This window comes from Carcharhinus amblyrhynchos, chromosome 2 (assembly GCF_965287045.1).
Source record: "Carcharhinus amblyrhynchos chromosome 2, sCarAmb.v2.hapA, whole genome shotgun sequence".
Classification (NCBI taxonomy): domain Eukaryota; kingdom Metazoa; phylum Chordata; class Chondrichthyes; order Carcharhiniformes; family Carcharhinidae; genus Carcharhinus; species Carcharhinus amblyrhynchos.
In genome coordinates this window covers 104,015,455-104,031,500 of record NC_137325.1, presented here as the reverse complement: position 1 = coordinate 104,031,500, position 16,046 = coordinate 104,015,455, and positions in this window count along the sequence as shown.

Below are 16,046 nucleotides of genomic sequence, written 5' to 3'. Positions count from 1 at the left end.
CTAAGGATAACAGCAGGCTTCTAATGTTGCTGGCCCAATCAGAGGGCTGGCAGCTGTGAAGCCTTAATAGCACCACCGAGTGGGAGCGGTCATTACTCAGGTATGCAGGCAATCTTGTGAGCTGTTCCAGGTATGTATTAAAAAATTCAAGAGATTGAGGCTCAGAGGAAATGCTCCTCCAGGGAGATTGATGGCACTGCAGCCCCCACTTTGAGCTATCAAGCCTTTGTCTCTGATGCCCCCTAACAATCACCGCTCCCAGCCTATCCCAACCGCACCAGCAGGGAGGCTGCTCCCATGTCCTTGAAGCAGGATGCTATTTCATATCGAGTCTTGCTGCTGGTAAAGCGCACTGGCAATGAGACTCCATTAGGGGGCCACCTACAAGGTTCTTGTGATTCTCCTGTTAGCCCCCAGTCTCCCAGAAGAGTTTGGAGGGGGCGGGGGTGTGGGTCGGAGAGTGTGGGGGAGTGAAAATTCTGATCATCGAAGAGGAATTGTCAAGGTTTACCCACCAGCCTCCCCACCCCGCCTCACTGATTTTTCATTTCTCCCATGAGATTACATGATGCATATTGGTGTCCAGTCTCTGAGGTATTCCCACTGGCTAGATGGACCAACTGGTTTGATTTTTCCATTTGTTAGTACAAATGAGCCACCTCTTCATACGCAACACAATGAAGAACTTCTTTGTTTCAGCAGTAAAGTAATTAGTCAACAGATGAAGAGTGGAATTGAGGAGAAATGTTGGCACCCAAATGATGTTGAGCTCTGCTGTCCAATGTGGAGGCAGAAATCCTGATCGCATTTTTAAACACTTGCTAGGATGTGTACTGCTGTAAGCTACAGAGCTAGACAAGAGTTGGAAGGTTGAATTAGACTGGATAGCTTTCTTTTTGCTTAGCACAAATATGATGGACTGAATGGCCCTCTTTCTGTGCTTTATATATTTGAGGTATATGTCAACCAGAAGATTACAAGTGTAAATGTTGCATTGGCATGATGCCCCTTGGGCAGTGCCAGGCTGGCACTGCCAAGGTGCCACTGCCCAGGAGGCCCTAATTGCCCCTCCTTCACTCCAGCAGGGTCAGGCTGCCAGCTCCCTGGAAATGGGGAGCTACTGTAAACCTCGCTGGAGTGAAATACTCCTAGTGGGGTGGGAGAAGCTAGTGTGTCAGGAGACTTCAGTCCTGGGCCTGCTAATCACATTTAAAGAATATTTAAATAATCCCCTGAATGCATAATGCAGCTCTGCGCTTATGTCTGGTGCGGAGCTAACGGCGCCACGGATCTGACATGTGGAGAGGCGCTCAGGGTTGGACGCCCAGCACAGATTGTGCTATTCCGGCTGCACTGAGATCTCCCAACCTGCTGTGCTAATTTATTAGCCCAACAGGATGGGAGAATCGATCCTGTCTGTGATGTCTGATTGAATGTACCTTGCAGAAATGATTTTTATAAGAGAAACTCTTACTTAAACAATAGCCACTGTCCGAAATGTTGGTATTAGTTACCGATGATATGCTGTTACCTGTTGCTGACTTCAGATATTAAAGATGATGTCAAATTTAAAGAAAAGGTGTTTAATTCTGTAAAGATTAGTTGCAGTTTAGAAGATTAGACAGAATACATGGAACAGCAACAACTGGCAAAAAGATTAATGAGGGAAAAGTTGGAGTATGAGGGAAAGCTAGCTAAAGTCTCTACAGATATCTAAAATAGAAAATACCAAGTAAGTCAGCATATGTCCACACAACTTGCTTTCCTACCTATATTTGTATCATCCGCAAAGCTGACTACAATATAGTTAATCTTTTCATCTGAGTCATTAAAACAGATTGTAAGTAGGTGAAATCCTACATTGAACCTTTGGCATCCCACGAGCTAGTTTTCCAAACCAAAAATTTCCATTTATCTCGACTCTCGTGTTAAGGAAAGGGAGCACGTTTGATTACTTAATCTCAAGAGTGAATTTGAGTCTGTATGGAGCATATTAGGTTTATAAGGAAATTCTTACACACAGCTACAAGTTCAGAAATAGAGAACATCAAAGCTAACCTAGGGGACAATGTCTATTCCCGATCAGATCATTGACTGCTATATGTCTTGCAATCTCTCAAATGGGCCAAAAGCTGCCACTTTTGGTTCTGAAATGTGGCTGACCTACATCAAATTTCCTGGGAAGGCAATATATCTCAAAAATTTGAACACCTGGTTAAGCAGGCTATTCCATGCTGCTATTCTGTAATTAAGAACATAAGAACATAAGAAATAGGAGCAGGAGTAGGCCATCTAGCCCTTCGAGCCTGCCCCGCCATTCAATAAGATCATGGCTGATCTGTTGTGGCTCAGTTCCACTTTCCCGCCCTCTCCCCATAACCCTTAATCCCCTCTCTTATCAAAAACCCATCAACCCGCTTCTTAAAAATATTTAGCGAGGCAGCCTCCACCACTTCAACGGGCAGAGAATTCCAGAGATTCACCACCCTTTGAGTGAAGAAGTTCCTCCTCAACTCCGTTCTAAACCGCCTCCCCTTTATCTTGAGGCTGTGCCCCCTAGTCCTACTGTCTTTTTTGAGCGGGAAGAGTCTCTCCACCTCTATCCTATCCATCCCATTCATCATCTTATACGTCTCAATGAGATCTCCCCTCATTCTTCTAAACTCTAGCGAGTACAAGCCTAGTTTATTCAGCCTCTCCTCATAGCTCAACCCCCTCAACTCCGGTATCAGCCTAGTAAACCTCCTCTGCACTCCCTCCAGGGCCAAAATATCCTTGCACAGGTGCGGCGCCCAAAACTGCACACAGTACTCCAGCTGCGGCCTCACCAATGCCCTATACAGCTGCAGCAAGACCTCCCTACTTTTATATTCAATCCCCCTCGCTATGAAGGCCAGCATCCCATTCGCCTTCCTGACCACCTGCTGCACCTGCAAGCTGGGTTTTTGCGACTCATGCACAAGGACCCCGAGGTCCCTCTGCACCGTCGCCTGCTGCAGTTTTTCGCCACGTAAGTAATAGTCCTTCCTACCATTCTTCCTACCAAAGTGGACCACCTCACACTTGCCAACATTAAATTCCATTTGCCATTTCCTGGCCCATTCGCCCAGCCTATCTAGATCCTTCTGCAGACTCTCCACACCCTCCGCACAATTTGCCTTTCCCCCAATCTTGGTGTCATCAGCAAATTTCGACACCCTGCACTCGGTTCCCTCCTCCAGATCATCTATATAAATGGTAAATAGCTGAGGAGTGATATTTTCTACTAACTGGATGTTCGCAACAGTCCAAAGACATTCCACTTACCACATTTGAACAAGTCATGTATGATCTTCAATGCTGGCGAAATGCCAGGTACTTAGGCCAAAAGACCCAAGGATTGACTGATGGATTTGAACAACATATCCCTTTGGCTTCTCATTTTAGACAGAGCAGAAAGCATAACCAACTCATAATGTGATTCATTTGTGCTTGCTAGAAGCAACTTTCATTCATTTGCAAGTGCCTGTTCTCTGCAAACAAAAGGAATATGCCCAAGCCTTGTAATTAAGTGCGTTACTCAGAGACATGGCAGCCTATAGTTCCCTGATGCTTTCTGCATGGCAATGCTTCAGGCAATCAGAGTTGGCTTGCCAATGAATCAGTATCCTTTTCTCCTGTGGTATAAACTTTCATGATCTTTTGAAATTTAGCATTCTTGCACATGTCCTGATGAACGCAAGATGCAAATTTTTGTTAACACATCTCTCTTCTCAGCAAGATTCAAATGGTAATAGTGTAGTTTAACATGACAGGCAGATACATTCTACGGAATGCCCACTTTACCTTGTCAGTAGCTGTGAAAATAGTGAGAAAGCTGTAATAGTTTGTTTACAAATAATTTTCAAGCTGATTGATACTTGAAGATGATTGATCAAGAGAACGGTACTCCTGAGAGGATGATCAAATATTGTCATGATATCACATAAATAGGGACAAATGAATTGATGCAGCACTGCAGATAGTAAACCATCGCTAAAAGGATTTTTCTGTTTGTGAATTACATTGGTTGCCTCCATTCCTGAGTGAAGGGCCTAAACCTAAAATGTTCACCTTTATTTTCCTTTCAGATGCAAATGTTGCGTAGTTTCTGCATTGTCTGATTTTTTTGCACAATCAATTTTGATCGACAGAGATAATAATGGAGCTGCCCATATTCCAAGCTTAGATTGATAACATCTTACAGACAATATTTATAATTGATTGCCTTCCTTTTTACACCCGCTTCATGCAGAATGATTCAGAAAGAGTAGGCACATTAAGATTGATTAATACTACAACATCAATAAGATAGATTTGGCTGATCCAACGGCCTGAATGCAACATGACTAAATTTATAAAACGGCTGCTGATTTATCAACAGATATAGCTGCCCAACAGGTATATCTTTAAGGCAGATCTGAAAACAGACAGCAAAAATGATTTGGAACTGATCCATTCAGTTGTGTAGCTGAAACCTTGGATGAGGTTATGAAGACACCTGAGTCCACTTCTTTTCCTTTCCTCACGATAATTACAAACTATTAAACTTTCTTATAAGCTGACCAGACTGATCATTCATGGGCTGTTTGGGTAATCTTCACCCAGCTATTATTTGTTGCTTAAATGATCATCTCAAAATTCTGTTTATATCCCAAGGATTCGTATTTATCTAACACCCTGGTTCACTCGGCTGATACCGGAGTTGAGGGGGTTGAACTATGAAGAGAGGCTGAATAGACTGGGCTTGTACTCGTTAGAGTTTAGAAGGATGAGGGGGGATCTTATTGAGACGTGCAAGATGATGAAGGGGATGGATAGGGTAGAGGTGGAGAGGTTCTTGCCGCTCAGAAAGGACAGCAGGACTAGAAGGCACAGCCTCAAGATAAGGGAGGGGGCAGTTTAGAACAGAGTTGAGGAGGAACTTCTTCACTCAAAGGGTGGTGAATCTCTGGAATTCTCTGCCCGTTGAAGTGGTGGAAGCTACCTTGCTAAATATATTTAAGACGCGGGTAGATAGGTTTTTGGTAGGCAAGGGGATTAAGGGTTATGGGGAGAAAGCGGGAAAGTGGAACTGAGCCACTTCAGATCAGCCATGATCTTATTGAATGGCGGGGCAGGCTCAAGGGGCTAGATGGCCTACTCCTGCTCCTATTTCTTATGTTCTTATGTTCTTTGACAACTCTAACTTTGACAATAATAGAAGAGGTGGTGGCGTAGAGGTATTGTCCCTGGACTAGTAATCCAGAGACCTGGGTTTGAATCCCACAGTGGCGGACGGTGACATTTGAATTTAATAAAAAATAACAGTTTAAAGTATATTTAATAGTGTCACAAGAAGACTTATATTAACACTGCAATGAAGTTACTGTGAAAATCCCCTAGCTGCCACACTCCGGCGCCTGTTCAGGTACACTGAGGGAGAATTTAGCATGGCCGATGCACCTAACCAGCATGTCTATCGCGCTGTGGGAGGAAACTGGAGCACCTGAAGGAAACTCACACATACATGGGAGAACATACAGACTCCGCACAGACAGTGATCCAAGCCAGGAATTGAACCTGGGTCCCTGGCACTGTGAGGCAAAACCCTATCTGGTTCGCTAATGTCCTTTAGGGGAGAAAGTCCATTATCCTTACCTGATCTGGCCCACATGTGACTTCAGATCCATAGCAATGTTGCTGACTCTTAAATGCCTGGGAGATGGGTAATAAATGCTGTCCCAGTCAATGATGCACAGAATAAACGAATAAAAAAAAACCTCTTGGACATACCAAAATGCATTACAACTAATTAAGCACTTTTAACAAGTAAGAAGTCTCACAACGCCAAGTTAAAGTCCAATGGGTTTATTTTGTAACACAAGCTTTCAGAGCACTGCCCCTTCATCAGGTGAATGTTGTTATGAAAGCAAATAAGGTGATGAATTTATACACAGCACAGTCTCAGAAATCTCAGTGAGATTTGTGACTTTTATATTTGATTCATGTTGGTTGAAGAATCACGAAGTGCAAGGGCATTGGAAGAGCTCCGCTGCTCTTCTTTGAATAGTGTCGTGGAATTTTTTGTTCCATTTGAAATGTGAAATGTCAACCTTGATTCCTCCCTCAAGCCTGTGAATTGGGGGTTGAACCATGCCCTTTTCAAGAGTGGATGAATGCGTTACCACTGAGAAGTGGCTGATCCATTTGGACCATAAGCACGTGAGCCAGAATGTTTAAGAATACCTGCTTCAAAAAGTGCTTACTGAAGTGATTGTGGCAAGTTGTCATAGCAACTGCCAACTTTCTTGAATTTTGCCAAGAAGCCAAGTGTGTGAAGATCATGCTCAGGCTTACAAAATAATGAACATGGCCAAAAGAAGAATTAATCACTCTCTTATCTGTTGTGTAAGAAATTTATTGTGTTCCATGACAATGTGTAGCTAAGGAGCTTCTGCGATTGCTTCATTTTGTGTACTAGCAAATGGTAATCTTCAAGAATATGACATCAAACTGAGTTACTGGAGTGATGCAAAGGAAAAGGGGAAAAGAAAGCCAACGTGCCTGGAAAGATGAGCAAGAGAATGGTTGATTTGTTAATCATTCCCAATTTCATGGCATTATGTCCTTGAAATATCTCATAATTTGTGGAGATAGCGCTGACAGGAGAGAGTTCTGTGAATTTTCTACACAAAAGGAATAAAGAATGTGAACTGAGGACACTGGAAAAGCTCAGCCGATCTGACAGCATTGGGTGCCAGCAGTGATTGTGTTGGTGGGGAGGAAGGGGTCCGACAGTTGGGGGAAGGTGTGCCAGTGATGACTGTGTGGGTGAGAGGTCAGTGGGATGGGGCCTAGTATTTGGAGGGAAAGAGTGGTGGTGTGTCGGCGCTGACTGTTGGTGGGGGAAGAGAAGTGCTGAAATCCAATCGGGAGGGTGGGAAGGGGGAAGTTCCAACTCCAAACACTGGTGGGGAAGGGGAGGGAGAGAAATGTTATCTCCAATCAGGGTTGGGGGATGGGGAGGCCCTACACTGCCATGGTGGTCTAGACTGGGTGGAGGAGGGGGGGGGAGTCATTCGTATTCTGATAAGGGCATCATTTAAACATGGCACCCCAATCTCAGTGCAGCTGAGTTTTGCCAGTGTGTTTAGGCCCCGCCCCCCCAGATGATGTCGTGAAACTTGCCCTGCTGTTTTATTTTGTCTGAGTCTGGTAAGATCTGGAGAGGAAGCCAACCTGTTTCTCTAGAGAGATATGCCATTTTTCTCACCAGAACCAACACACTGCAATTCTGCCAAGGTTGACCCATAATGTAAATTTGTTCACTTTGGCGGGAAGAATAACAAAAACAATGTGTCATTCAAATGGAGAGAGATTGCAGAACTGTAAGGTTACAGAGATTCACCTTTGACCACAAGTCGAACAAGTAGGTCTGTGCGTAACATACTACAGGTCCTGCAGGAAACAGAGATGATGAATCCTGTCAGATGGTTCCCCAAGCAGACTCTCAAAGTCATTTAGTAGAATGCCTTATTGCCAGTTTTCAAACAAGCACCAAGACATAGTTTGGTTGGCAGTGAGAAATGCCCACTCATTCAGATCCTTACCACCACTACTTCCGCCTCCCCCCCGCCCCCCCCCCTCAGCTGCCAATTGCCCTCAAGCCCTCAAGCTGTGGTTGGAAAGAATGTTGTCCACCTCCTTCTGGAATGCACTTTTGCAAGAAGTGGTCTGGAGCGAGGTGCAGTGTGGTTTTTCTCATGGCTCATCCCGAGCAGTTCTGTGACACATGATCCTGTGTTATACGGGTTGTTCCTCGGGGCACAAAAACACTAACGCTGGAAGATGATCAACTTGGTGAGAGACATTCTTTGATCTGCCTGTAATATATGCGTTTTTCCAGTGCAAAGTGTTTTCCTTGATCAAGTGTAGCAGTCTGGCAAATTCCAAGGTCCAGGACAATGTGCTGAGGGACACATTAAAGCTGGGGCCAGCTGACGCAGATGTGCAAAGGAGAAAGATCACTATCTGAGACCTTGCAGCCAAAGTACACTGAGGGGAAATATTGCAAACCCCTCAGGCTGTATGACTTACATTGAATGTGCACAGTAAATATTACACATCGCTATTGTATTAAAAACCCAACTGCAGCATGATTTATGAAGAAAATTTGCATACCATTGCCCTTTCTGTAATTTTGGTCATATTCTTTTCGTTGTACTAAAATATCTTGGACTGCAACTTGGTCGAAAATTTGAATATAATTGCGCTTACTGTGCTGGCCATCTTGAAATGCTTTGTAAGATTCTTTTAAATATCTTATGAATAAGATATGACAAAAAAAACTATGAGGTTTGGGCAGCATGGTAGCACAGTGGTTAGCACTGCTGCTTCACAGCTCCAGGGTCCTGGGTTCGATTCCCGGCTCCAGTCACTGTCTGTGTGGAGTTTGCACATTCTCCTCGTGTCTGCGTGGGTTTCCTCCGGGTACTCGGGTTTCCTCCCACAGTCCAAAGATGTGCGGGTTAGGTTGATTGGCCATGCCCCTTAGTGTCCAGGGATGCATAGGTTAGAGGGATTAATGGGTAAAATATGTAGGGATATGGGGCTAAGGCCTGGGTGGGATTGTGTTCAGTGCAGACTTGATGGGCTGAAGGGCCTCTTTCTGCACTGTAGGGTTCTATGATTCTATAGAGGTGTCTGGTTCTCCTAGTACATCAATCCCAAAATGTTAATATGCAGGTGTAGCTAGTGATTAGGAAGGCAAATGGAATGTTAGCATTCATTACGAGGGCAACGGAATATAAAAGTAAAGATGTTTTGTGACACTTGTATCACAAAAGTTGGGATCACATCTACAGTACTATGTACAGTGTTGGCCTCTTTACTTGAGAAAGGATATAATTGCATTAGAAGCAGTCCCAGAGAAGATTCACTCGATCAATTCCTGAGATGAGGGGGTTGTCCTAGGAGGAAAGATTGGGCCTTTATCCGTAGAACCATTGAAATGTTATGGTACAGGAAGAGGCCATTCAACCCATTTGTCTGTGCTGGCTGATAAAGAGAACAAAAGAAATTAGCTTCTCAAGAACCACAGAAAAGTTACAGAGTTTAGAAGAATGAGAGGTGATCTTATTGAAAGTGATAAAATCCTCAAGGCAGCTTGACACTGGATGCTGGGAGGATTACCCCTTTACCGCAGAAATATATTCACCGACTTGACCAGCACTACCAGCAACTTATTGACGAGAATGCTGCTTGTGTCCTATAACAGCACGATTCCTTATCATTGTATCCTCCTAAGCTCTCAGGCTCTCTCAGTAAAAGGATCTACCCTTCGCCTTGGCAGAAACCTAGCCTACTTGAGCACGATTTGCAGCAGAGGAAGCAGAATTGGTCAGTTTGTAGCCAACAGGAAGTATAAATATATTTCCTAATGGCTGCATTATAAGCCACTTCTGCTTCCTCTGCTACGTATTGTGCTCAAGAAAGCCAAGATCTGCACCTGCACATTAAGTACCTACCCAGGAAATCTCACACCCTGGCTTCTATATGTGTCTGTCTAGTTGCATTGGGATCACAACAGCAGTACATAAATGAAGGAGCTCTGAAAGCTTGACAGAATACTTACCTGTGCACTGGAAATACAGAACGTAGTAATACAAATGCACTCATGACACTAATGCATCCCAGAGGAATTTCAGCCTCATAGTTACTGATAGTCTAAGATGAAGGCTGGAGTCAAAGCTGAAGGCAGAAGATCTTGTTCAAAAAAAGATAAAATGTTTATTGTTCAGAATTCAACAAAGATACAGCTTCTTAGATGGCTGGGTCAACACATTCGAATGCTAATCAATGTATTTTTACAGTCAGAGTTTCTGTTGTGGTCCAATAGTCACAATTTTAAGTTGTATAAAGACAGATCTAAAGCAGATGTCAGAGGTGACTCTTTTCCGAGGAAGAGTGGACCTCTCAACAGGCTTCCAGATTGTGCGGTGAATGCTGATTTTCCCAGAAGATGACATGGTTTTAGGTATCTTGCAGATAATATACAAGACATCACAATTGTGTGGGTAAACTGAATGAATGAGATGGTCTATTCTTATTTGTATGTTAATTTACAAAATGGGAGAATTGACACTACAAAAGCTGATAAATGTGATAAATCCATCTTCTGTGAAAAGTTTTCTGGATAGCTTCAAAAAAATCACGACTTTTCATCAATAAAGGCTAATGGACAAATATTCCAGGGCTAACTCTGTGATTTTACCTCAAGCCAAGGTAGGCTCTAAGAACATGTTCAATTCCTGTTCTAAAAATGTCATCTCATTGCTATTTATAATGGACTATTGTTATAGAGGGATTGTCTGTTATTGTATTATTAGTTCCTGGTATGGTATCAGTTTGTTGGTTTATTACTTTTTCATCCAAGGAAACCACCCCATTTTTAAAAACTGCAAAGTGGCATATTTCTGAAAAGATGAATTAACATATTGTAGACTAATTCACATTCACCCAGAGTACAAAAACAACAACACATTTAATATAATAAAATGTGCCAAGGCACTTCACAAGAGCATCATAAAGCAAAATTAGACACCAAGGCACACACACATAGCAACGGTAGGACAGATGGCCAAAAGATTGGATAAAGAGGTGGGCTTTAAGGAGCATCTGAAGTGATCTTGCAATATGAACATCCAAACAGGAAAAGACCAGCGTCTATCGACCAACACAATTGTGATGTCATTCAGTTGGTGAACTAAGGCAGGGGTAAAATTGGTTGATGTTACAAAATGAAAAAATATGTCGGCTTTTTGATGGCACAGATATGTGGACAGAAGCTCATCTCAAGCTTGATGACATCAAGGTTGAAAATAATGTAATCTCATCTTAATCAGTTGTAAGGTAGAGGAATGGATTCAGTCTGTAGGGAACAGAGTTTGGAGTAGGGACCAAAAGCAATAGCAATTTCTGCTCATCCAGCACTGGGTATTGAATAATCAATCTGAAAATCTAGCATTAATGGAGGATTTGAGAGAGGTGGTGGTGGGGTGAATCTGAAGTGTCATCAGAATACCTGTGCTTTTGGATGATATAGATGAGAAATAAGATGCTCTCAAGGATAGATCCTTGGGAGACAGCAGAGGTAACGGTGTAGAAGTGTGAGGGGAAATTGTTCAAGTGATTTTCTGGCTCCAATTAGTTAGATAAGAGATGGAGACAAACAAACCAGCTGGATGAGAGTGGAGAAACATTGGAGGAGGATGTTGTAGTCAACCTTGGTCAAGGTTGCAGATAGTTTGAGAAGGATGAGTAAGAAGAGTATACTTTTGTCACAATCACAAAGGATGTCAGTGACTTTGGTAGGAATCATTTCAGTACCATGGCAGGGGTGAAACTTGTTTGGAAGCTTTCAAACAAAGTGGATGGGATTTTCCAGCTGTGCTTGCCCCAAAAACTGGAAAATCCCTCCCAAGATCTACAGACCTTTCCATGGTCTGGCCCTCGCCCGCTCCAATTTCCGTGATGGGTGGAATGATAAAATTCACCCTGGTGTAACAGGAAAAATGAGGTAGATTTCAAATGCAACAGCATGTTCAAGGAGTTTGTGGAGAGAATGTAAGTGAGGTGGCAATGGGGAGGTCATTAGCAAGCATGGTGGGATCAAAAGTTGGCTTTTTGAAGAGAGAGGTGATGAAGATGGATTTAATGGAGCAAGGTACAGTTCCTGAAGAGAACAATATCAGCAAATATGAAGACTAGGCAGGGAAGTTCGTTGGTCAGCAGTTTAGTGGGAAAAGGGTCAAGATGAGCTTGGAGAGAGCATGAGGGGAGATGGGAGTAAAGATGTAGGGTGAAATTACCCCAGAAATCAGCAAAGTTCAATATTGGACAGAGAAATTGGAGAGCTTTCAAGGAAGTTGTCCCAGTGGAAGAAAGGGACAGAACTGGGAGAAGTAGATGGCATTGATGTTAGTGACAACAAAGTCCATGAATGCCTATCAATAATTATTGGAAGTGAGTTAGAGGAGGCAGGGGAGAAGGTTCTAAGATGTTTTGAAGCTGAAAAGGAGCTGGGAACCATCTTTAACAACCCATCGTCCTGATGATGAATGGCTGAACCAGAGTCTGACTTATGTTTTTAAGTCTGCATCTCTAGGATGTAAAGGTGCAGAGTTGAGGCACTACAAGGGGAAATAGCCAAGCTGAGAGAGACTATTGATATTTTTGGGTTGCGGGGGAGATAAGGCATTGTTGGTGGCATTTCTGAGGTGGCTAGTATTGCCGAAACTTCAGACAATACAAGACTCACAAAGCCAGTGTCTCAGTTTAAAGACCTTTTTTAACCAGCAGCTGCTAGGAGCAATCATCAAAGGGTCAGGATTGCTCTGTGTGGCGTTTGCACATTCTCCTCGTCGGTGTGGGCTTCTTCAGGATGCTCCGGTTTCCTCCCACAGTCCAAAGATGTGCGGGTTAGGTTGATCGGTCATGCTAAATTGCCCCTTAGTGTCCTGAGATGTGTAGGTTAGAGGAATTAGTGAGTAAATGTGTAGGGGTATGGGAGTGGGGCCTGGGTGGGATAGTACAGGCTTGATAGGCCAGATGGCCTCTTTCTGCAATGTAGAGTTTCTATGATTCTATGATGTATATACATTCTTTCCTGACTTCTGGATGGGACAGTAAGAAATTTTCGATGAACTGGGAAGTGATATTGTTGGCGTCTGGCATATTCTGAAGGATTCTCCAAGTAACCATGGTCAGTTTAATTCTTGGGCTTGAATGACGCTAACCCAAGTATAAAAGAGAATAAAGATACAGATTACAGTTTGTGGGTGACTATCACTAAACATCTAGCAACCGTGTTTGACGCTGATATAATTTTTCACCGGCATGGCACAAGGTTGGAAAGATTGATAGGACACTGGCAAACAGCTGCTTTAATGAGCATTCATGAGATGCAAATGAATGCAAATGACATTCGCACTACCAGCCAGTTGGATGACCAATCCGCCATTAACCCACCGATGGGAGAATTGTAATTGATTTCATAATGGTGGTTTTCCAACTTTTTGGCTCTCACCAGATTCTCCGTGCCTGCCTACCACCAAGTCTGCCGTGGACGGGTTGGGAGAATCCTGCCCATAGTGTTTGAGCATCCTAGGGGAGCAAGCTAAATTGTGGTTCAAGTAAAAGCAAAAGCTCTTATTTATATGATAAAGATCTGGCAGCACTGACCAACTGCATATTATCTCTCTCAGAGCATTGTCCATGTTGGTAACAGAAATGCCCTTTAATAATTTCTCAAACACAGTGAGCTATCAATTGTTTTTAGCTGTCAGAGTGGGCACAGGGTGCAATTCTTGCACCAGAACCTATAATCCAGAAACATAATTCGGTATTCAGGGTGGCCTAAATTTGCACATGGAACCTCGAATAGACATTGAACCCCATAACTTCCCCGGCAATGGGTCTAGTGTAGGATTGCCAACACCATTTGAACATGTTATTGGAGATTTCAGCACATGACCTTTTGCAACGTTTATCCCCATCTCCTGTATTTTTATAACTAATAAACAAAAGAATCAAAAGAAAATAAACATATCACTTAAATTCCCTATGAATTTTCTATTGGTTCACTACCAGAGTGTCTGTAAGATTAATTTTCAAATCGTGGAGATGCTAGGGCAATTGTGGAGAATTAACACCCTTATCCTAATGGCTAGGTCATGCAGGATTGGATATCTCTTCTACTGCCTTTACCAATGTTGCAGGAAGCCCACATAAAGTGCATAATAATTGCATGTGCTCTGTCCACCATATTGGTTGTTTAAGCATCCATTTTGTGCCTGAAAATCAAGATGCAACACTTTTGAATTTATAATTCTGCAAAACTGAAGAGCATTACTGAAATATATTTTAAATCACACTAGTCCTGAACAAACCAGTATTTAAAATTGGCTTGTGGAGCTGGAAAGAGATAGGAACCCACCTCCTAGTTTTCAGATATTACAGTGATCAACAATTCTTAAATCTTGTATCTATTAAGTCAGAAAATTTCCTTCAGGGATATATTAGGAGAGGACCGATATATTCAAGGGTAAAGCAAAAAATTGTCTATTTTGATTGAATGTTTCTTTGGAGTATGAAATAAACATGTAAAAAGGAAATACACATGAATATTGAAGATATTCTTTCAGAAGTAAATTCAGAGAAATGCAAGAGAAAACTGAGTGTGAGGTCAATATGTTTTATAATTGTATAATTGTTGGGAAAACTTGAACTTGAATTTGTTTCACATACATAATTTTTTAAGTTTATTTGTTAGTGCCACAAGTAGGCTGACATTAACACTGCATTGAAGTTACCATGAAAATCCCCTAGTCGCCACACTCTGATGTCTGTTTGGGTAGAAGAATCATAGAATCCTATAGTGCAGAAGAAGGCCATTCAGCCCATTGAGTCTGTACCGACCACAATCCCACCCAGGCTCTATCCCATAACCCGTGCATTTACACTAGCTCGTCCCCTGACACTGAGGGGCAAATTAGCACGGCCAATATGCCTAACCCTCACACTTTTAGACTATGGGAAGAAACTGGAGCACCTGGAGGAAACCAATGCAGACACAGGGAGAACATGCAGACTTTGGGTTCCTGGCTCTGTAAGGCAACAGTGCTAACCACTGTGCCATCGACTTGGCTGGAAGTGCATTTTGATAACAGCTAAAAAAATTCAGTGAAGTTGCCTCTATATGAAATCTTTGTTGAAAAAGTTGATATGATTTTATTAATACCCTTAATACCTAACTATCAGTGCACCCTATACACTGCAGATTTGTGATTTAAATTTCTTTTTTTCAGGAGACATTTTTTAAGAAATTGTGCTTTTTGAACAATTACCACAATATCAGTTTAGAATAAAGAGCATACACAACTGATGTTACAGGCCATTTCCTGTTTAGCTTAATCTTTCTTTGCTTGTATTGATTAAAGAAATACTTCTTGGCAATTTATTAAGTGAGACCAATCATATAATGAAGATCACTGGATTCTCCAAACCGGGGAAAGTGTGTAGAATATTGGCCTCATAGAAACTTACAGAGCCAGAAGCTTGCCCCTGTCAAATAAAAGGCTTTGCTCTGTGGCCCACTTAACCACTTTATGATTGAATTACGATACTGATGATGAGGTAATTTGCAGCCTGGAGGAAATGTTGGCCTTGTGAACTTTCCCCTTGCCTACCCTTCAATCAAGTCTGTGATGGATGTCGGGGCTCAATTTGGAGGTGGGGGCCGAGAAGGGGAGAATACATCACATATTTGGCATATGCTCAGATGCAAGAGGCAGTTTGAAATCTGGCAGCACCAAACATTGTCACAGTGTATCACTTTTCCAAAACAAATGAATCAGGGGCGAATCAAAAGTTATTGCAAATGAAACAAAATGTTGTAGCTGACTTGCGCAGATGTGGTTTTCCCCATCACTAAATTTTCAAAAAAAGCAGCATTGGAAATATGACAATGCAACTTTGAGGTTAACTTGAGCAAAAACATAATTTTGGCATAGTTTCAGTTGTAATGATGTACCCATGAGTGGGTGTGGGGTGACAAGAAGGTTGTAATTTGCTGAGTCAGAGTGGAGGTAGCAAGAAGGAAGAGTCCAGAAAGTGATTTCTTGCTATTTTTAATCACTTATTGAATTGTGGTGCTTGTTCAAATCACAGCCAATAAAAAATGAAGGGGAATTTCACTTCTACTATACAAATTACAAAAAAGTTAAACTGAAATCTACCAAAATAAAAAAAACTGGAATAAGTGTCATAAACCAATGCCTTCCATGCCCGCTGGGCACCGCAGGGATTGGGGTGCATTATTGACTCCTTTAATCATATTTTAATTTGATGTTTTAAGTTTCCTTTCCGCTTTGTGTTTTGCTTTGGGTGGTTCCCCTCCTTTTTGGAAGCTGCCCCCTTTAATTCATCCTCTTGTTAATTTGAGTTAGTTTATTTGGCTGCTGTTGAAAGAGACGCCAAAAGGATTG